The sequence below is a fragment of the Salmo trutta genome, chromosome 9, assembly GCF_901001165.1.
Source record: "Salmo trutta chromosome 9, fSalTru1.1, whole genome shotgun sequence".
Taxonomy (NCBI): Eukaryota; Metazoa; Chordata; class Actinopteri; order Salmoniformes; family Salmonidae; genus Salmo; species Salmo trutta.
The window spans coordinates 9,210,177-9,232,830 of record NC_042965.1 but is presented as its reverse complement, the minus strand read 5'-3'; the positions used below and the strand labels follow the sequence as shown (position 1 = coordinate 9,232,830).

At 43.1% G+C, this 22,654-nt stretch overlaps 1 pseudogene; it reads left to right on the top strand.

The window, feature by feature from the left end:
• Positions 1-1,717: 1,717 nt before the first annotated feature.
• LOC115199573 (kinesin-like protein KIF27) lies at positions 1,718-21,527 on the top strand (annotated as a pseudogene).
• The last annotated feature ends 1,127 nt before the right edge of the window (positions 21,528-22,654 follow it).

Below are 22,654 nucleotides of genomic sequence, written 5' to 3'. Positions count from 1 at the left end.
AACAATACACATCATGAATCAACAATTCAAGTTGTGCACAGCCACTAAATCATCCAACCGAATACCTCCAGAGAATGGCGTCACATAGCAGGCATGCAGAAACTAGCAAAGAGTTGCAAAGGCACTTTAGTGAGCTGGAAAGAGGAGAGAGAGGTGGCTGTCTGACTCAACAGCGTTCACATATCTCATTAGCATAATCTCCAACATCATAACATAAAAATAATGCATGTATAAATTCTACTCTATAAACACTTCAGGCTTGAGTTACCGTGCCTTCAGAAAGTATTCATACCCCTTGACTTACTCCACATTTTGTTGTGTTAGGCTGATTAAAACATTTATTAAATAGATATTTTTTCTCAGCCATCTACACTAGGCTTGGGCGGTATACTGTATATACCATATACCAGGGTATTTGGAAATAGCCATGGGATGGTTTTTCAATACCATCAATACCGTTGAAACTATTTCTTTGAATTATTTAAATACATTTGAATATTTGTTGCTACTTTTTAAGTAAATACCTGCAGTCAACTTGTGCAATACGTTAGAAGATGAAGCAGATCACGTTCATTTCACCTGTCACATTATTTTACATTATGAAGCTTACCGTAGTTCCCCAGAACAGTTGAGCCAGTCACATGTTTGTTTGTAAATAAAGTGAAAAAGCAGGAGCAGGTGAGTCCTATTGAAAGTCAACCATTTTTGTTGCTTCAATAGAGTGATCAGGGACGTACAACTATAGTTTTACTTCAAGAAAATACATTAGTGCAACACATTCGGCAGAAAATAGCTTCATCAGATGACAACAGATCTAAAATGCTATTTGGCTGGCAGCCACACAAGTAAAGGAGCTTACAATGAAAAAGCACTGTATTTTTTGCAAAAACGATGCATGGCCATCATATCTCTGTTTATCATAATTAATTTATCAAGTTAATCTTGCATTTTAACAGAAAAGTAGGCTACACCGAGAAAAGTACAGGAGAAAAGTAGCTACACATCAGTCAGAGCGCTGTCTGCTGATAGAATGCCCATTTGTAAATTCTCATCTGAGTGGAGAAACCGCAACTGAAGTGCAAAATTAGTCTGATGCCAAACAGTTTTGATCTGCCTTTACAAAATCGCAGCAAGATATTTCTTACGCATTTTATTATTTTATTCTGTGTGAAAACGCATCATTCTGCGTTACCACGACCCCTAAGTTTAACTTGCTAGTTATCTAAGTAAGTGTCTGAATTAATAAGGCGACGGGGGCAGCATATTGTGTTAGCTTTCTGCCGTGTTTGAGAAGTCAATGCGTTTTGGATGAGAGTTATCTGTACAGCTGCCACTATTATCTTGATTTCCTTGCGTTTTTTCTCCTCTCCCTTCTCTGGCATTCTGCTCCTCCTCCCCTCTTCTCTGAGCAGAGTGGGCAGGCCCATTGCCCTAGCGACTCCAGACTCAACACAGACACAGTGTGTACACATGATGCTCCAGAGCCAGAACTGTTCTTCCTTCAGACAAGCATGCGTCAAGACTTTGTTCATTTGCAGTCTCTCGTTGACATTCACTTGTGATATGTCCAAACTCACCAAAAATTACACTCGGTAGCTCCTACCTATACTGCTAGATTGCCGTCTTTGCAATTTGTATATTTTTGTTTGCACTCATTAGCATATTTAGCTAATAGCCTCCATAGGAATTCGCTTTTACTTGTGCTAAATTTGTTAGCATGCCGGTAATACCGTAAATCCGGGATGAGTGAATGACGGTATGATACCGCCCAACCCTAATCTACACACAATACCCCATAATGACAAACTTAAAACATGTTTTTAGAAATGTTTGCAAATTTATTGAAAATTAAATACAGAAATATCTCATTTACATAAGTATTCACACCCCTGGGTAAATACTTTGTAGAAGCACCTTTGATGGCAATTACAGCTTTGAGTCATCTTGGGTATGTCTGTATCAGCATTGCCATCTGGATTTGGGGATTTACACCCAATCTTCCTTGCAGATTTTTTCAAGCTCTGTTAAGTTAGATGGGGAGTGGTCAACAGCAATCTTCAAGTCTTTCCACAGATTTTCAATGGAATTCAAGTCTGGGCTTTGGCTGGGCCACTCAAAGGTTTTCACATTATAGTTCTGAAGCCATTCCTGCCTTGATTTGGCTGTAAGCTTGAGGTCATTGTCCTGTTGGAACATAAATCTTCACCCCAGTCTAAGGTCGTTTGCACTCTGAAACAGGTTCTCATGAAGGATTTACCTGTATTTGTCTCTGTTCATTGTTCCCTCTATCCGTACCAGTTTCCCAGTCCCTGAAAAGCATCTCCATAGCATGATGCTGCAATCACCATGCTTCCCGGTAGGGATGGTGTTAGATGGGTGATGAGCTGTACCTGGTTTCTCCAGACATAGTGCTTTGCATTCAGGCCAAAGAGTTACATTTTTGTTTCATCAGACCACATTGCCTTATGCTCTCAGAGTCTTTTATGTGCCCTTTTGCAAACTCCAGGCATGCTGTCAAGTGCCTTTTTCTCAGGAGTGGCTTCCGTCTGGCCATTCTCCCATAAAGCCCAAATTGGTGAAGTACTGTAGAGACTGTTGTCCTTCTGGCAGGTTATCCCATCTCAGCCAAGGAACTCTGTAGTTCTTTTAGAGTAGTCATTGGGTTCTTGGTCACCACCCTGACCAAGGTCCCTCTCCAGTTACTAATTTTGGTCGGAAGGCCAGCTCGAGACAGAGTCTGGGTAGTTCTATAATTTTTCAATTTCCCAATGATGGAGACCACTGTGCCTTTGGAAACTTTTGGTAGCATTGCCATTAAATTGTTTAACTTGTGTCAAACATTTTGGGTAGCCTGCCACAAGCTTCCCACAACAAGTTGGGTGAATTTTGTCCCATTCCTCCTGACCGAGCTGGTGTAACTGAATCAGGTTTGTAGGCCTCCTTGCTTGCACAAGCTTTTTCAGTTCTGCCCATACATTTTCTAAAGGATTGAGGTCAGGGCTTTGTGATGGCCACTCCAATACCTTGACTTTGTTGTCTTTAAGCCATTTCCCCACAATTTTGGAAGTATGCTTGGGGTCATTGTCCATTTGGAAGACCCATTTGCAACCAAGCTTTAACTTCCTGACTGATGTTTTGAGATGTTGCTTCAATATATCCACATAATTGTCCTACCTCATGATGACATCTATTTTGTGAAGTGCACCAGTCCCTCCTGCAGCAAAGCACCCCCACAACATGATGCTGCCACCCCCGTGTTACACGGTTGGGATGGTGTTCTTCGGCTTGCAAGCCTCCCCCTTTTTCCTCCAAACATAACGATGGTCATTATGGCCCAACAGTTCTATTTTTGTTTCATCAGACCAGAGGACATTTCTCCATAAAATACGATCTTTGTCCACATGTGCAGTTGCAAACCGTAGTCTGGCTTTTTTATGGCGGTTTTGGAGCAGTGGCTTCTTCCTAGCTGAGTGGCCTTTCAGGCTATGTCGATATAGGACTCGATTTACTGTGGATATAGATACTTTTGTACCTGTTTCCTCCAGCATCTTCACAAGGTCCTTTGCTGTTGTTCTGGGATTGATTTGCACTTTTCGCGCCAAAGTACGTTCATCTCTAGGAGACAGAACGCGTCTCCTTCCTGAGCGGTATGACGGCTGCGTGGTCCCATGGTGTTTATACTTGCGTACTATTGTTTGTACAGATGAACGTGGTACCTTCAGGCATTTGGAAATTGCTCCCAAGGATGAACCAGACTTGTGGAGGTCTACAATTCTTTCTTCTTCTGAGGTCTTGGCTGATTTCTTTTCATTTTCCCATGATGTCAAGCAAAGAGGCACTGCGTTTGGAGGTAGGCCTTGAAATACATCCACGGGTACACCTCCAATTGACTCAAATGATGTCCATTAGCCTATCAGAAGCTTCTAAAGCCATGACATCATTTTCTGGAATTTTCCAAGCTGTTTAAAGGCACAGTCAACTTAGTGTATGTAAACTTCTGACCCAACTGGAATTGTGATACGGTGAATTATAAGTGAAATAATCTGCTTGTAAACAATTGTTGGGAAAATGACTTGTGTCATGCACAAAGTAGATGTCCTAACCAACTTGCCAAAACTATAGTTTGTTAACAAGAAATTTGTGGAGTGGTTTAAAAAAAATAGTTTTAATGACTCCAACCTACTTTAATGACTCCAACCTACTTCAACTGTATGCCTCATCACAATTATATCTCGGAGATCTACGGACAGTTCCTTGGACTGTCAATTGTGGGACAGTGTTTCTTTCTAAAAGATATCCAAACGATTGAATTGAAAAAGTTGTAGTGACATCTCAAGGATGATCGAAGGAAATTGGACACATCCGAGATCAATTTGGAGTGTAATATTACAGTATCAGTCAAAAGTTTGGACACACCTACTCATTCCAGGGTTTTTCTTTATTTTTACCATTTTCTACATTGTAGAATAATAGCAAAGACATCAATACTATGAAATAACACATATGGAATCATGTAGTAACCAAAAAAGTGTTAAACAAATCAAAATATTTTAACAAATCAAAATATTCTATATTTGACATTCTTCAAATATAAAATATTAGGTGTGTTCAAAAGTTAGGTGTGTACACATTTTTGACTGGTACTGCATGTAAATAAAAAAAAATGCTACAAATGTATTAAAACATGTCTTCACTATGTCAATATGGGTTATTGTGTTTAGATGTGTGAGAAAAAAATCTGTTACACAACAAAACGTGGAATAAGTCAAGGGGTATTAATAATACATTCTGAAGGCACTGTAAATTGTCCTTGAACCTTTTAACCTTTTAATGTCTATAAACGTCAATAAAACTGTGCTTGACAACAACTTAATTTGATAACTCATATATGTACCGTAATAGTTGTATAGCTGCCCATCACAGAGCAGCATCCCTCAGGACACGTGAGTAATACCTGCCCTCTATAGCTAGCTAGCTACACCGTGCAAGCTAGCTGCACACACAAAAGTTGAATTCCCTTCTCGTACAGTTCTCATATGACCATCAGCATTGCAAATACAAAGACCCTGCTTTAACCCCTACGGAAGAGCGAGGAGCTCACAGCCAGTGGATGGTAGAAGGCCAACCCCCTGGCTCCCTCCCCAACCTCCGACCACTCCCTTAACTGGGTGTTTGTTGTTGACATGATGAACTTTCTGGCCCAAAGCGGGAGGACCAGCAGTGTGAGGTGACCTACCGCGGGACTACCTACCGTGGATACATGACTCTCTATGCTGCCATCACCAGAGCAATGAAAGAGGGTGAGCGTTACACCCGTCTGTTCCACGTGGGATTGCATGTTCTCCCATACACAGAGTGTATGTATGTATGTGCTGTTTGCTTGTACATGCAATGCACATGTTCAGTATCTTTAGCTTTACACTACTTTCGTTTGCAAAAGCAGGCATGATCAAACCTTGGAAGTAAATTACACTCTTCCTACCTGTCCTAAGACTGTTCAGTCTCAACACATTTTTCAGTAACATTTCCAATGACCTATCATCCATCTGAATGCAGCTAATCAAGATGCCATGCCTTCTATAGATATTCCCAATACAGAGCCTTCCTATTTCTCCCAGATGAGTGTTGAGGAGTTGGGCCGTGTCTTGCTCTCTGATAACAACACACCCATGCTCATGCTTGAGTAGCGTCACCAGGTCCTCATAGAGGGGTCCAGCACGTGCTCCTGCAGCACAGACGAAGCTTACGGAGCTTCATAAGCCCAGCCAGTATCAACTCCCAGAAGATGGTCGTAGACCTCATCGTAGACAAGCTATCAGTTCCATGGACAGCCATATCATATTTTGTTTTCGGTATCTTAGTTGTCACTGTATTAGACTAAGCATAGGTGATTTGATGATGTTGAAATATTGAAGTTGAAATGGTGTTGGAATAGTGGAGGCAGCTCCTGTTTTCATTTCGACTTGTGGTTCTAAATCAATAGTTGTTTAGTAGTCCGAAAATGTCTGAAACATTAACTTGCTTGACCGTGCTGTAGTAGGTCATGTAACTATTTTTTGTGGACTTCACCGGACAGATGTTCTAATCCGGATTTGTGATTAAACAAATAATTTATTCTAGCACTGTGTCTTATAATTTTCTCGTCCTTGGGCCTATACATCACGGTGACAAGGGACATGTGTCATTTCTGCTCGCTCTCTGTCCTCTAGGTCACCAAGCTGCTCGTTAAGGCGCACACCTGTCACCAGCATTAGGCGCATAATGACACTCACCTGGACTCCATCACCTCCTTGATTACCTGCCCTATATATGTCACTCCCTTTGGTTTCTTCCCCAGTCGTCATTGTTCCTGTATCTGTTCCTGTCATGTCGGTATGCTGTTTGTGTTTCTTGTTTTGTTAATTTATTTATTTATTAAATGTATGAACTCCCTGAACTTGCTTCCCGACTCTCAGCGTACATTGTTACAATATGAACTAACAGGTTATAGAGCGAACAATGCAATTATCATAACACAGGTTGTAATATGGCTTTTTTTCCTGGCTGGGCATCCTATGTGTATGTGTGGAGAGTGGCTATTTGAAGCACAAATTGGCCTCAAATGCAGTTGAAGTAATGTGGAAATGGTGCCCTGTGGAAGCAGGGGTTAAAACGCATTCAGTTACACACAATACAGTATACTATGTTATACATAAATTACCGTATTGATTATACAGTGGCATATAGACATCCTACATTTAGTTAAACACCCACACTACTGGAAATCCATCTTTTAGAGCTGAAAGACTATGGCCAGAGCGTACCCAGGTTACACAATGATTTAAGTCAACAAGTCATTGTTTTAGTCAAAGTATGATGTATTTGGGCTTGAAGTACCAATTCTGATCTGCCCACTTCTTGCAAATCCGTGTGAATGCGGTGTCTTTTCCTAAGACATGACATACAAATTATTTTCAGCCTAAGTTTTGTTTCAGGCATAACCTCAGGAAGTAGGGATGCTGAGGGTGCTGCAGCACCCCTGAAAAATCATCATTTAAAAAACAAGTCAAACATTTTTTGCCAAACATTCTAAGCACCCCCAACCCTAAACTACTTCCCACGGCTATGGTTTCAGGACTGGGTTTTATTTGAATGTTACCACCTGTAGTGGCATTTTACTGTGTCTCTTTCTGCTTAGTGTCTCACACTTATCATACGTTTGACCTGTTGCATACTTAGAAATGCGCCTACAAAGACAGACAGGGTGCCTGAGGTTTGCTCTCAAAAGGTCGGCTCAGTAGGATTGGAACATTGGCTGAACACCCAGACTCTGTGGTTGCCAAGTGGATGCACTTTTTTGAAAAAACGTAGTGATAGTATAAATATCCTGAGGGGGAAGTACCTCCTCAGAGCTTTTGACTAACTTGTACTGTGAAGTGCTGTTTGTAATCGCTTCGCTGGCGTGAATTTATTCCAAGTTATTCCTCTTCATGACTGAGATGAGCCAAACAGCCTTGTGTCCATCTGCCTGAGCCATGGAAAAAATTCAAATAAGCGTGTTTTTGCACATCCACTTTTTCTGTTTCCCAGAAAATTATCATAATCCATTGGATAATTTGTCTATTTTCACTTATTTTCAATCTAGTCTGTAGAAAAAATATATAAATCTGACCATCTTATAATTGTGTGATATGATAGCATTGACCACTAAAGTTTTGCTTCACTACACGTTCCACTTATTTGATTGGTGTAACATTAGCTAGAAACCAGATAATGAAAAGGCACCTGCGAAATGACATTTGAGGAATTTGTAGTTAGTTACATGTCATTTGCGGCATGCATGATAATGAGCAAAATCATTGTAGCCTATCATTTCACTTCCCCTGTCACGTCCTGACCCTTGTAAGAGGTCATTTTCCATAGTAGAGTGATCAGGGCGTGACAGGGGGGTGTTTTGGGTGTGTTTTGGGTTTTCTGTTTCATTGTGGGGTTTCTGGATTTCTATTTCTATGTTTTCCTCTTCTATGCGTTGGCCAGGTATGGTTTCCAATCAGAGGCAGCTGTCTATCGTTGTCTCTGATTGGAAGCCATACTTAGGTAGCCTGTTTTCCATGTGTGGGTGTGGGTTGTTAATTTATGAGTAGTGTTTGCTTGCTCTGCGGTACGGCTTTGTTGTGTTGTTATTTAAAGTGGTTGGTGTATTGCATTTAGTTTCACGATGAATAAAAAGATGTGGAACTACGAACACGCTGCGTTTCGGTCCGATCCTTCAGAAAGCCGTGACATCCCCTGTGAGAACCATAAGCATGGGCAACTTGGCTTTGCCAGCAGCCTACCTACCGAAGGTTGCACCGTGTCCAAGACAATGTAGAAAAACTCACATCAGCCATCTTTCAATTGTTATCCATATTACCGGAGCGTCAACTTATTCTTTCTAACTATTTACATGGTGGATTCTCAGCCGCAATTTATGGAAGATGCCAAAACTTTGGAGATAACAATAGATGGCAAGGTCAAAGATAGGTGAGTGATTTCCATCTGTTGTGAAGTTTTCCCTAAATTAATGCTTATGACAAATCCAGCTCCAGAAACAGCCATAGAGTCAGCTGGCTAATCTTTTGAATATGGTGTAGTTCAAAAAACAAGCAACAGCTAAGATTAGCTAGCTAAGGTTAGCATGCTAGCTAGCTACACTTACAGCTGTCAGTGCCCTATTTGTTGATGTTTATCAACTTCACATGGACATTCCCACACTCAATTTGTGAATTTGTATAAGTTGCATTCGTCATTTGGAGGTGGAACCTGTTCAATCTTATACTTACAACTCGTGCTAAGTTTAGATATTATATTGAATTAAATCATCCAGACTCGGAGGTAAATTTCAACATGTCTTTACTCCATCACGGTCCATGTAATCCTTTACTGACGTGGTGACATCCTATCTCAGTAAGTCACATCAATACACGACAGAACCTAAATGTGCATGTTCTCTCTAGGACAGGAAATTACGTTGAAATAGTGGTGGCAATTTCCTTTGTGGGGAGCTCAGATTCTTGTGGCGGATTTTTGGGGTTATCAAGGAGGCTAGGGGAGAGGAGGCTACTCTGCTGACTACAGCGTACAACAGGCCCTAGTCCACCTGGGGGCACTACACTACTCAGACACCCTGACAGAGACATTAAGGAACGGTAAGTATTTTTCCCCTGTTATGAGTGCATGTATGTGTACGTGAACCTCTTTTGACCTTCTTTCTTCTCTCAGGTGAGTTGCTCAGCTCAGGCGGCAGTAGAAAGGTGGAGATTTGTGTCTGCTCTATCTGGTGTGTGGGAGGATCAAGGTGCACCTGTGGAGTCTGGTTGAAGAGTGAGATGGCCAAAGCTGCAATATCAACTCTTTATCTCTGACACAGGCCCACACAGAGAAACTGACTATTTTTGTGATTAAAAAACAGCAGAAAATCTAAATGTAGTTTTTCTATTTTAAAAAAAGTGTGAAAATCATGGGAAAAATAGAACAAATGGGGGAAATCCGAATAATGGAAAAACAAAAGAGAAAACGGAATTTTGAAGAGAAAAAACTGAAGTAGACAAAAACATTTACCGAATATAAAAGGCCCTAGTAACGTTTTTTTGCTGTGCATGACTGCACTTTAGAGTGTGTGTCATCCTGCAGCACAGCATTTTGGGCAAGATTGAGGTCAGGTCCAATATTGACTATGCACCCAAGAGGAAAAGAGGTTGGCCATCCTACGTTGGGCCATCCATTTAAAGTAATATAATATATATATACAATTTAGCAGACACTTTTAACCAAAGCGACTTAAAGTCATGCGTGAATACATTTTTACGTTTGGGTGGTCCCGGGAATACCAAGATGCATTACAGGGTTATAAATGCTTTGTGAAGCCTTAATTTAATATGACTTATTTGGCCTTTATTAAGGGGTGCTTATAAAGCACAGGTTTATGTCTTATTTCAGTTGTACAACTGACTAGGTATCCCCCTTTTCCTTTCCTTTTTTATTTGCCTTAGTGGGTTATGTCACGTTTGACATTGGTGGTTATGGCACACAGTTATGCCACATTTATTAACCTTTTATAAAGCATGACATACGGTTGTAGATGATTTGTAACACATTTGTAGTGTTTATGAAGGCTTTATAAGCTGCACGTCATATAAAGCAGGACACAGTTTTGACTTAAATCACAAGACCTGAAAATGGTTCTCTAACAATGACTGGGCTCCCGAGTGGCGCAGGGGTCTAAGGCACTGCATCTCAGTGCAAGAGGCGTCATTACAGTCCCTGGTTTGATTCCAGGCTGTATCACATCCGGCTGTGATTGGGAGTCCCATAGGGCGGCACACAATTGGCCCAGCGTCGTCCGGGTTTGGCCGGGGTAGGCCGTCATTTTAAATAATAATTTGTTGTTAACTGGCTTGCCTAGTTAAATTCATTTTTTAAATTTTTTTATTTTTTTTATTCAACAACCAACTTTACAGAGCTTGAAGAATTTGGAAAAGAATGGGCAAATGTTGCAAAATCCAGGTGTGCAAAGCTCTTAGAGACTTACCTAGAAAGACTCACAGCTGTAATCGCTGCCAAAGGTGCTTCTGCAAAGTATTGATTGACTCAGGGGTGTAAATAGCATACTTATGTAAATTAGATATATCTGTATTTAATTTTCAATACATTTGCACAAAAAAAAACATGTTTTCACCTAGTCATTATGGGGTATTGTGTGTAAATGGGTGAGATTAAAAAAAATATTTGATCAATTTTGAATTCTGTTTGTAACACAACAAAATGTGAAATAAGTCAAGGGGTATGTATACTTTCTGAAAGCACTGTAAACCTTGCCTAATATTTTTTACAGGTAATATACCACATCTTCTGTCTGAAATGGGTACCAAAGACCTAGTCATGATTCCTGCATTTTCACAGACCCTGCAACCAAAATACAGGTCTCGGGTATGTGAATCGTTCCATTGTTTAAAGGCCCAATGCAGCCGTTTTTATCTCAATATCAAATAATTTCTGGGTAACACCTTACTGTGATTGTTTTCAAACAAAATTGTCATAAGAAAAAAAATTGCTACTTAGCAAGAGCACTTTCTCAAGCAAGAATTTTTATATGACTGCTTGTGGATGTCACCAGGCAGGCCAAACACCATCCCACCAAAACAGGCTGAAATTTCAGGCGGTCTTTTTAAACAGCTCCAACACTAAAAAGGAATTATTATAATTTTCACAATTTCACAGTATTATTACAACCTCATAGTGTAGAAATATATATAAAACACAGACAAGTCACGTTTTTGAATGCACTGGACCTTTAATACTTTCCAAATTTGTAATTGTATTTTTATTTCACCTTTGAAAATGTGAAATGCAAACAGCCCCCATGGTTTAACAACACCTCCCAATTTGCCAGTTACCCACTGATATGTATAAAAGTATCCTGCAAGAAACTATTAAAATAAGGGCTGTTTGAAACGGGGTTGCCTTATATTTTTGACCGGTAATACCGGTGTCTGAATTGGGTATTTGATTACTTAGAATTTGCCTGCAGTAGCACAACCACGCCGTAGGGCGGCGCTGTAGCATCAGATTGTATCTTTTACAGCGAGTCTCCTTGGATAGAAAAGCACGAGCTTTCCTTTGATTTATCGGTGAAATCCATGGCAACTAGAGCTAGACAACAAAAGTAGTCAGACTACAAGTAACAACAACGGAGATGGACGATAAGATAATGGAAAACTAAACGTTAGCTAGGTACTGTAGCAAACCCAGCAATCAACGGTCAGCTTGAACAGTTATTTGTTCAAGTTAAAAAGTTGAAGTTGAACTTTGTTCTTTCAAATCAACAACGCCAGATATGACAGCTTTTCGTTTCACAGTCAAAAGTGCGAAAAAGTCGTGGTTTCTGAAGTGAGCAAGTTACTGTACAAGTAGACTTCTTTCTTTCAACATGCCTTTATCTAGAAAACGAAGTGGGTGTCTGTGTGAAACTCCAGAGTGACTCATTTAGTATCATACGTTACCAATGATTTGCGGTTCGGGTCAGACCGTTGCTTCCCAAAGAGGTGCTCCACAGCGATGTGATGCTGGGTAGCGACCGAGCACGCCTTTGAAACCGACCAAACGGGACGGTCAGGTTTACAAGTCCTGTGTCAAACCTCTGGTGGCATCTCTAGTTGACGGCTACAGTGTTCGCCTATGGACAAACCGGGTCTGGAAAGACATACACCCTTGGTGGGGGACATGTAGGTAAGTTATTGGTCCAATGCAGCCGTTTTTATCTCAATATCAAGTACTTTCTGAGTAACAATTAAGTACCTTGCTGTGATTGTTTTCAATTAAAATGGTCAAAAGCAATTAGCTTCTACAGTCGTGGCCAAAAGTTTTTGAGAATGGCACAAATATTCATTTTCACAAAGTCTGCTGCCTCAGTTCGTATGATGGCAATTTGCATGTACTCCAGAATGTTATGAAGAGTGATCAGATAAATTGCAATTAATTGCAAAGTCCCTCTTTGCCATGCAAATGAACTGAATCCCCCAAAAACATTTCCACTGAATTTCTGCAGAAGGCTTCAGGGCGCCCAAGAAAGTCCAGCAAGCGTCAGGACCGTCTCCTAAAGTTGATTCAGCTGCGGGATCGGGGCACCACCAGTACAGAGCTTGCTCAGGAATGGCAGCAGGCAGGTGTGAGTGCATCTGCACGCACAGTGAGGCGAATACCTTTGGAGGATGGCCTGGTGTCAAGAAGGGCAGCAAAGAAGCCACTTGTCTCCAGGAAAAACATCAGGGACAGACTGATATTCTGCAAAAGGTACAGGGATTGGACTGCTGAGGACTGGGGTAAAGTCATTTTCTCTGATGAATCCCCTTTCCGATTATTTGGGGCATCCAGTAAAAAGCTTGTCCGGAGAAGACAAGGTGAGCGCTACCATCAGTCCTGTGTCATGCCAACAGTAAAGCATCCTGAGACCATTCATGTGTGGGTTTGCTTCTCAGCCAAGGGAGTGGGCTCACTCACAATTTTGCCTAAGAACACAGCCATGAATAAAGAATGGTACCAACACATCCTCCGAGAGCAACTTCTCCCAACCATCCAGGAACAGTTTGGTGATGAACAATGCCTTTTCCAGCATGATGGAGCACCTTGCCATAAGGCAAAAGTGATAGTGGCTCGGGGAACAAAACATCGATATTTTGGGTCCGTGGCCAGGAAACTCCCCAGACCTTTATCCCATTGAGAACTTGTGGTCAATCCTCAAGAGGTGGGTGGACAAACAAAAACCCACAAATTATGACAAACTCCAAGCATTGATTATGAAAGAATGGGCTGCCATCAGTCAGGATGTGCCCCAGAAGTTAATTGACAGCATGCCAGGGTGGATTGCAGAGGTCTTGAAAAAGAAGGGTCAACACTGCAAATATTACTCTTTCCATCAACTTCATGTAATTGTCAATAAAAGCCTTTGACACTTAGGAAATGCTTGTAATTATTCTTCAGTATTCCATAGTAACATCTGACAAAAAATATCTAGACACTGAAGCAGCAAACTTTGTGGAAATTAATATTTGTGTCATTCTCAAAACTTTTGGCCACGACTGTAGAGCTAGACTGTCCGGGAGGGGTCTGAGTGGGAGGGGAAATCTGAAAATGTGGTTGATGTCACCATGGAAGGCTAAAACTCCATCCCACCAAAATTTCTGCCGCTTTTCAAACAGCTCTTACACTAAAAGGGCATTGTAATTATTTTTCACAATTTCACAGTATTTTTCCAACGTCATATTGTGGAAATATATATAAAACATAGGTAAATCTAGTTTTGACTTCACTGGGCCTTTAAAAGTGTGAGCCCAATTGTACTCTGACATCATGCAGACACCAAGTGCATTGAGGGATAATGTTGTTCTGACATGAATCCTTGAATAATCTTTCTACTACGATTCTACCCTGAACTGTCATTTGAGGCAAATGCAGAGAATTTTATGATTATACAATTATACGATTATATTATCATCAGACAACTCTGCTTTTGTATTTTCACCAAGTTGCTCTCTCTCTGTACTTGTACCCTTGTTAGCATCTCTGCCGGAGGAGGAGAGTGGGATCATTGGTCGGGTTGCAGCAGATCTGTTTGTGCTCCTGGGGGAGAGGAGGGCAGCGGATGCCAGGGCTGCGGTAGACGTTATGGTGTCCTACATGGAACTGTAGCAGGAGGAGCTCAGGGACCTGCTAGAGACTGGAAACAATGAGCTGCACATCAGAGAGGATGACAGGGGCAACACTGGTAACACCACTCACTCTGTCTGTGCTAGGGTGTGTGTGATGTGTCAAGTGTGTGTGTTTAACCCCCTAAGGCCGATGTCCGCGCCCCATAAAAATCTGTCAGTTTGCATGGGATGTGTCTCAGTCCACTGTATCTGCCTATGTCGCACTTCCGCATCTCTGGTGATGGGTGACAGAGCTAGAGCGTGGTTTGTCTTCTCACAAAATCATCTGTATCATCCGAACAGTTTGGCCTACAAACTATGGAAAGATGAGGGTGTTCTCTGGTTTGCTCTACGCCCTCCACAAGTGTCAGGAGACTCGTCTGAAGTCGGTACAACCAATCTGACATCTTCTGTCTGTAGTGTCCGAACTGTTAGGGCTACACACTAATATGACCCCTCTGTACAAAGGTGAGACTCTCACACGCATGTTTCGCTCTAGGACGCCCACAGGCCTCACAGGACTCGTCTGAAGGTCCTTCCGGTACCTGTTGAAAAAATGAATGGAAGTACAGTGCATTCGGAAAGTATTCAAACCCCTTGACTTTTCCAGATATTGATACTTTACAGCCTTATTCTAAAATTGATTAAAACATTCCTCCCCCCCATCAATCTACAGACTACCCCATAATGAATGACAAAGCAAAAACAGGTTTTTAGACATTTCGGCAAATGTGTAAAAAAAACAACAGAAATATGACATTTCTAAAAACCTGTTTTTGCTTTGTCATTATGGGGTATTGTGTGTAGATTGATAAGGGGGGAAAAACAATTGAATCAATTTTAGAATAAGGCTGTAATGTAACAAAATGGGGGAAAAAGGTCTGAATACTTTCCGAATGCACTGTACGTGCTGTATGGAATCTGACTGTAGTGTGTTGGTTTGTTTCAGTGGTAGTTGGTGCAAGAGGAACTGTGATTACCTCAGCTGAGGAGTTGCTGAGCGTCCTGGAGGCTGGCAATGCCCTGAGGCACACTGGCCCCACAGATGAACGAGCGTTCCAGCCGCTCTCACGCTATCGTTACCCTACAGCTGACGCAGCATCACCACGACAATGGCTCCCTCCGCTCCTCTAAACTCCACCTGGTGGATCTGTCTGGGTCAGAGCGGGCTGCACGCACCGGGAACACAGGCCTGCGCCTCAAAGAGTCCGTCTACATCAACACCGGCCTGCTGGTGTTGGGCAACGTCATCCGCGCACTCTCCAACCCCCATCGCCGCCACAACCATGTGCCGTACCGCGACGCCAAGATCACTCGCATCCTCCGGGGCGAGCTCCGCCCACACACTGATGGTGGCCTGCGTCAGCCCTTCCCACCACAGTGTCACAGAAACGCTGAGTGTGCTTCAGTTTGCCTCACGGGCACGCTACGTGAAGAACCAGCCTGGGTTGTGTCCTGCCAGGGCGTGTCCGGGCTGGCAGCCTGGAGAGGCTCGTGTGGGGGAGCTGGAGCAGAAGGTCCAGACTCTGAGAGAGAAGGATGAGACAGGGAGAGGGATTGCGTTGAGTGACAGCACCAAACAGGCCACTCAGGAGGAGCGTGATGACAGGGGGGCGGGACTAGTGGAGGAGTCCCAGTACCGCTGCCTTGCACAGGACGCTGCCTTCCTATTGGAGGAGCTCCAGAGTTCCACCCGGAGTCCTGCTCTGCAGCAGCGTTTGCAGGAATGGCTGGAGAAACACAGGGAGCTTAGCCACTCCGGCCACACTGACTATCAACAACCTGTGGGGGGTGCAGGGGATGAGTCTCAACAGATCACCATCCTCCAACTCAGACGTGAGCTCAAGAACTGCCAGGTAGTGTGTATAGTGGGCTCTGTTTCTCAGCTTTGTTTGCTCAATATAATCTGTTTACAAATTATATTCTAAACATAGGTATAAATTGTATTTGTCTCTCTTTTTCTCCCCCCAACTCTATTTTACTCACTCTCTCTCCCACTCTCCCTCCTTCCATCAGGATACTCTGGCTATAGACAAGCAGGTGTTTGACCTGAGGGAATCTGAGCTGGTGCAGAGGCAGGTGCAGACACTGCTCCAGAGGTGCAGACACACCTCCAGTCCTTACAGGAGGAGAGGGAGCACAGACGCATTCAGGTAAAGAGAGAGAGAGAGGATAGCGAGAAATTGAGATACAAAGATCGACGGGCATTTCTACAGTGGTTGATGACTGATGTTTTTTCCGTTGGTTGGGCGTGCAGAAGGAGCAGCTGGTGGAACAGCTGATAGATTGTCTCTGTGGTGACCTCCTGACCTCCAGGATGGGATCCTTTAGACCCTCGCTGGACACTGGGGCTTCTGGGAAGTCAGCTAGGAGACCTCAGTGTTCCCATGATCAGCCAAGGCCATGGTTGTACGAGGAAGGTGTGTGTGTGTGTGTGTGTGTGTGTGTGTGTGTGTGTGTGTGTGTGTGTGTGTGTGTGTGTGTGTGTGTGTGTGTGTGTGTGTGTGTGTGCCTGGTGATTGTCAAGCAAATAACTGTCAGTCTCACGGATATTGACCGTTAATTAACATAAACACATTTAGCATCCCCTGGCTTCCACACATAGCCTACAAGCCATTTTAAAAAGTCTAATAAATCCATGTAATATAGCCTACACCTTCACAATACAATTATTATTTATTTTAGACAGGCCTAAAGAAGCATGATATGAAGAAACTGTAATCTATTTCAGAAGAAAATGTTAGTATACTCTGAGTTGTTCTGATGTGGCTATGCCAAATGGCTGTGGGCTACACTTGTTCATTTAGCAGACAAGATTTGCTTAGAATTCCGTGGCATTCTTTTATATTGTTTAATAGTATGAAGAATACAACTGAACAAAGCTGAATAAAATCTGAATATTTTCTCCAGAGGATTTGAGGGAGTGCTCACATTCGGCTATTCTGTGTTAAGCGGTTAACAAAGAAATAGGTAGTCCTATATGCTTAATTTAGAGTTATTAATGTAGCTTTAGTTGTTCTACAAACGTTGGGCTATATGTTTTGATGTTTAATACATTCTAAGGCTGCATGATGCGACTCTAATGAGGATTTGAAAAAAATTGACCACATTTACTTTATCAGCCAACATGATGACACGGCCTAACGAACAGCAATAACACTAGCTTATGTTAGTCTACTATCCCCCATAGTACAAAAGTCGACCTATTCTGTGAGAGAAATAAATATTCCAAACATAGTCTGGGACAGTTGTGGGATGCGATAGATCCCAAATTAATACAACCACTAGCATCAAAAAAACGTTTTTATGCAATGAGGCAGACGCACCAGATCAAAACGTTTAGCTTAAAATGTTGATAAACTATCAGGCTATTTCTTCACATTATAAGCTCAGCAATGCGCACATGGTAGTAGGCTAGAAGCATGACTGTTCCATTAGTGGGAAAACAACATTATCAAAAGTGACCGCAAATGCAATTATGCATGTAATGCTTTTAAAACATATAGGCCTATGGGCTAGGCTGCATGAGGGTTGCGACTATGATTTGAAAAAGTCGTTTCTTACGCTGGCCATCATTCACAAGTGATAGGCTAATATTGTCACCCATCAGACTATTCTTGATTTAATATTGTCTTTACATATACTAAATAATATATGTGTGACATTTGTTTTGATTTAGAATGGACCATTATCATGCACCTGTATCGAAACGGGCAGCAGGAAAAAATACATGTCATCTATGTACTTAAATAGCGATGGGAGGATGCTTTTCCCCATGGTTTATTTTCATGCCAGCCAGGTAGGCTATACTCCTGTTGTAAAGAGACGCAATGTGCTTAATATTAGTAAAGTTGAGTAATAAATATAGTAGGCCTAGCCTATAGAAAGCTGCTGGGATCCTCCTCTTTTTATTAGAGGCCATCACTCAATTTTCTCAATTGCATAGCCTATAAAAATAATGCGAAACATGAGCTCCTGGGCTCTCATAAAGTGTTTGATTTAGATTTCCAATTACATTTTGCATTGATGTCAGAGTGATTAGAGGGACAGTAGAGTGCTGAGTACCAGGCAGTTAGCAAGTTTTGTAGGCCACTAATGACCAGCAGCAACATCAGAGTTTGGAGAAGCCTAATTACTGTGACTAAATGGTAATTTGACTGCCTTCATGACTCGTGACCGCCAGTGTGGCGGTATGTGTGCAACAATGGAGTTTCTGTTTGTGTGTTTCTTATGTAGATCCATACTAGTCCTCCGGCCTGTTCGTTGGAGAGGGTGATGGCTGCCTTTAAGACCCGAAGTCAGCTGCTGCTGGCTCAGATAGAGGAGAGAGACAATGTCCTCTGCCCTCAAAAAACACTGAAGGAAAGGAGGGACGACGAGGAAGAGGGAGGAGAAAGGGATTCAGGTGAGTAATACTGTAACAACCTGCTTCAGAGCTATGTAATTGTTCTGCTTGCTCAAGACAGACTACTTATTTAATCAGATGGATATATTGCAGGCGCTCTATGAACCGCACATTGACAAGCAAATCCAGCCTGCTTTGGCCAGAACCAGGCAGAAAATACTAGTTTGGACCAGATTCAGGACTGGCTCCAGTTACTTCAACTGTCAGAACGGCAGTTCTGAAATACAGTTTATATTACACTATATGAGTCTTAGGGGGAATATTTCTTGTAATTTCTGTTTCATTGCCAAGACCGGCCTGTGCCTTCTGTAGGATGCAAGAAGCGTAGAGAGAGGCGGAGTCAGACGGTGAACCTGCTGCGCCTAAAGAAGGCGGAGGCACAGAGCAGGTCTAGCCTGCAGACCAGTGGTTCCAGTAATCTGCACAAGGACAAGGTCAGTGCTAACAATATAGCATTCAGAGAACACTCATAGAGCATTTATACAGACCTCATAGAGCATTTAAACAGCACTCATAGAGCATTTATACAGCACTCTGAGCATTTATACAACACTCAAATAGAGCATTTATACAACACTCAAATAGAGCATTTATACAGACCTCATAGAGCATTTATACAGACCTCATAGTGTTTATACAGACCTCATAGAGCATTTATAGCGCATTCATACTGCACTCATAGCATTCATAGAGCACTCAGAGTATTCATATAGTATTCATAAAGCTCTCAGAGCATTCATAGAGCATTCATACAGCACCCAGAGTATTCATAGAGCTCTGAGTATTCATAAAGCATTTATACAGCACTAATACAGTATTGAAGGAGAATTAATACAGAACTCCTGTTGACCTTCCGAACTGTCAGTCTTTGCATCCACATTGCCCCGTCTGTGAATGTGGTTACATTTCTCCAGTCCCATCCTTTAGCCTCATAGCAAACCAAGTGGTGGGGTTGCCATTTTGTTGTCTTTCATTAAAGAGAATACATCCTGTGAACAGCATGCTAAAGGGTTAGATGCTGCTGTGTTGCAGGACCCGAGGACAGACAACAAGGCTGTCTTTCAAAATGGAGACTCTAAAGAATCAGAGGAAAAGGTAGAATGACGTTCCACAATTAAAAGTGTGGCCACGTTACATTGGCAAAGGATCACAGGTTTGAGGTGCCCCTCCCTGCAGGATGTTTGTTATGGAAAAAGGCTATTTCAATGTTCACTATGCAGTCATGGTGATTCCTTAGATCTCATTTGGATATTCAACATAGTTGAAAATAAGCAAACCGTGTGTGTGTTTTGACGTGTTGATGTGTTCGTTTTGCCCCTGTACGATGCCCAGCAGTCTGAGAGACGTGTGTGGCTGGAACACGAGGAGGAGCGTGCTCTGCAGAGGAGGAGGGGCCTGCAGGAGCTAGAGGAGGAGCTGAGGTGCAAAGAAGAGGTGCTGCAGCACCGAGAGGCCTGTGTCCAGGAGAGGAACCAGCTGCAGATCAAGAGGCTTCGCTCCAGCCAGGTAAACACAGAGCAGGGCTTAGAAATCCAAAGTATTGACGTATGAAGAAAAATAACAACCGTACATTTTGTGTGTGTGTGTAAGTTACGGCATTCCAATGTTGTTATCTGCAATTGAAAGTGCGTGTGCGTACGTTCACGTGTGTTCCTCAGGCTCTGAGTCAGGACTTGCTGCGCCTGTCGGCCCATCTGGGAGATCTGGATGAGGAGCTTGAGGAGAGAGGAGGGGTAGAGAGGTGACTGTCCCCCTCTGCAGCAGGGCTGTGTGGAGTGTCCGCGGAGGAGCTGCTGAAGGAGAGAGAGCCTGCGGAGGAGGAGGGACACGCTGGACACGCAGCTGAGGGACGGCAGGGTGCTCACGCCAGAGGGGAGCTTCTTAACATGGACTATTTTCCTTCAGCCTGGATGTCACCCTGACTACAGGGGGCTGATGTGGAAAATTACATTGTGTGTGTGTATAGGAGGAGCATGCTCTGCTGCAGTCGGAGGAGGTCTTGGAGGCCCTGAATGCTGCAGTAGAGTTTAAGAACTATTCCATCCAGGAGAGACAGAGAGACCTCGGGGACACGTCCAACTCCGCCCACGGAGACGACCACAATAACATCGTCATGAGGGCGCTGAGAGAGCTGTCACTTCCAGAGGCCTCGGCACTGTTGGTCAACTACTTCAACAAGGTCAGAGTCCCAACACACACTCACCACAAACTACTTTGAGCAACCAAGCTACCGCAATTCAGTTATTTTCGATGAAGGAGGCGACATGAGGAGAGTGACTTGACCATTGGCGAGCGATACGGCCAGATTTGTGCAAAGTGAAACTCAATGCAAATCATCAGAGATTTCGCAGCGTGATAACCAGTCTGGGGAGGAAGGGTCTTACTAGCCTAGCCAGCTTTAACACTGCTGGATAGTGAACATGCTATTTTGCGTGCTGTTTGGAATAAACACTCACAATGGCGAACTAGGTGATGCCTCCTACAAAGTAGTATCTCTGGTTGACAGTACACTCTGCAATAGAACCCGCATTTGAGGAAAGGCTGGGGGGCTGGGATTGAGATTAGGGGGTCGAAAAGGGTTTGGGGCAGAAGTGAAACTGGAAAAGGGTTTGGGGCAGAAGTGAAACTGGAAAAGGGTTTGGGGCAGAAGTGAAACTGGTTTAAAAGCTCTCCATAGGCAAACATAAAAGAGATGGTTCACTGCACTCCTAACCTTCCATTACCCTCCTGCTAAACTACCAGTCAATAATTGAGCGGCTAGTTGAAAGCTTTCCCTTGGCCCCTCCAGGTGCTGTGTCTGCGGGAGTCGGAGCGGCGGCTGCAGCTGCGCTGTGAGGAGCTGGATGCCACTTTTCCAACAAGTCAATTGGTCAAATTTCTGCCCTGATAGAGCTGCCCCGGTCACCTGTAAATGCTGTTATTGTGAAGTGGAAACGTCTGAGCAACAACGGCTCAGCCGCGAAGTGGTAGGCCACACAAGCTCACAGAACGGGACCGCCGAGTGTTGTAGCGCGTAAAAATCGTCTGTCCTCAGTTGCAACACTCACTACCGAGTTACAAACTGCCTCTGGAAGCAATGTCAGCACAAGAACTGTTCGTCGGGAGCTTCATAAAATGGGTTTCCATGGCTGAGCAGCCATGCACAAGCCTAAAATCACCATGCGCAATGCCAAGCATCGGTTGGAGTGGTGTAAAGCTCGCCGCCATTGGACTTTGGAGGAGTGGAAACGCGTTCTCTGGAGGAACGAATCCCACTTCACCATTTGGCAGTCCGACGGACGAATCTGAGTTTGGCGGATGCCAGGAGAACGGTACCTGCCCAAATGCATAGTGCCAACTGTAAAGTTTGTCGGAGGAGGAATAATGCTCTGGGGCTGTTTTTCATGGTTCGGGCTAGGCTCCTTAGTTCCGGTGTTGGAAAATCTTAACACTACAGCATACAATGACATTCTAGATGATTCTGTGGTTCCAACTTTGTGGCAACAGTTTGGGGAAGGCCCTTTGCATTTTCAGCATGACAATGCCCCCATGCACAATGCGAGGTCTATACAGAAATGGTTTGTCGAGATCGGTGTTGAAGAACTTGACTGGCCTGCACAGAGCCCTGACCTCTAACCCATTGAACACCTTTGAGGTGAATTGAAACGCCGACTGCGAGCCAGGCCTAATCGCCCCAACATCAGTGCCCGACCTCACTAATGCTCGTGGCTGAATGGAAGGAAATCCCTGCAGCAAGTCCCTGTTACAGCAGCAAAGTGGGGACCAACTCCATATCAATGGCCTTGATTTTGGAATGAGATGTTCGACGAGCAGGTGTCCACATACTTTTGGTCATGTAGTGTATTTCACTTACTCAGAGATCAGATGAGTACACAGCTAAATTATATCACAAGCATGTGTATTATCAATGAGTTGTTTAAATCATTTCCTCTTTTTTTAACTTTTAAAGATGATTTAAAATCATATATTTTTTTGCCTTTGTTTACAGTGTTTTATACAGTAGTGTGTTTGCAGCGTTCGAGACCTTCAGGCCACTCGATAACAC